The following is a 1,305-nucleotide window of genomic DNA, read 5'->3' on the forward strand; positions in this document are numbered from 1 at the left end:
GGGGAGGGAAGGGGTCACCGGACACTCGGAGCACGCCGGGAGGGAACGGGAAGTGCAAGCACTTCCGCCCGCCTCCGCCTTCCGAGGGGAGCAGCGCCCTCTGCTGGAGCGGCGGTGTAACAGCAGCCCTCCCCTTCGGCTGCTCCCGCTCCATGAGGGGGGAGAGGCCCGGAGAGGAGAGGAGGGGAGAGGAGGGAGGGGGGTGGGAGGTTCAGGGTCACGATGAATGTAAATAAATTAGGTAGTCCTGGGCTAAACATTCCCAGTGTGTCTGTAGGTAAGGATTAACTTCGCGCAGAAGGAGTTTCTGGGCTGCTAACATGTCCCCGCCCATGGCAGGGGGGGGGGAACTGGGAGGTCTTTAAAGTTCCCTTCCCACCCAAGCCCTCCCTGTGGTTCCGTGAACACGCGGGGCTGGTGTCAGGTTCTAAGCCTCTTTTGCTAGAACGTTTTGCGGCAATATTATCCTTTCTATAAGTTTCGGAGCTCTTTTGTTTTGTTTGGGGTTTGGTTTGTTTGGTTTGATTTGTTTTTGTTTTGTTTGTTTTCATTTTGTTTTATTAAATAAACCTGCCATAAGAATAACTCATTATGCAATGCTGGAATTTTATACGTATTGTATATACATATACATTGCAGGCAGAGGAAACGCATGTTTTCCTCTCCACTTCTTTTCCTGAAGCACTCGGCTGAGGATAAACAGGACCCCCCTTTTCTATATTCAAATAATATGAGGCATCTCATACCTACAAAAATTCATTGTAGGCAGGAGGGAGGTATTGCACTGAATTAAGAAAAAGGATTGAAAAGAAAAACAACAGTAAAATTGCAAAGCAAACACCTTAGGAGCCCAACTAAAATTTGCCCTGCTGGACTATGACTCAATATATCCTGACACCTGGTAGGAAACAGCGTGATACGTGTCTCCCTTAATTTAGGGTCTATTAATATTTATGTAAGTATATTTTGCCAGCCTCTCTCCCACTTTTCCCTGTCGCTTGTTTCAGTACTGCAGAGGCCTTTTGCATTCCCCATGAGAGGCTGCAGGTCTTCCTCACATGTCAGAGAAGAAGAAACTTGAGCAATAGAAAATACCTACCAACAGGCTATTAACTTCCTGCTGGGACAACCTAAATTCCATGCATGTGGTTCTCCCTGTGAGCTAGCATAGATCTTCAGATTTACCTTGGTAGCCTCAAAGACTTAAGTCAAGTTTAGGCTGGGAGAACATGGCCTGGAGTGTTGTTCCCCACCTGGACAATCAGAGTATTTTTATTGCACGAGGTCTCTTTTTACTGTGCTGTT

This window comes from Calypte anna, chromosome 1 (genome assembly GCF_003957555.1).
Source record: "Calypte anna isolate BGI_N300 chromosome 1, bCalAnn1_v1.p, whole genome shotgun sequence".
In the NCBI taxonomy this organism is placed as follows: Eukaryota; Metazoa; Chordata; class Aves; order Apodiformes; family Trochilidae; genus Calypte; species Calypte anna.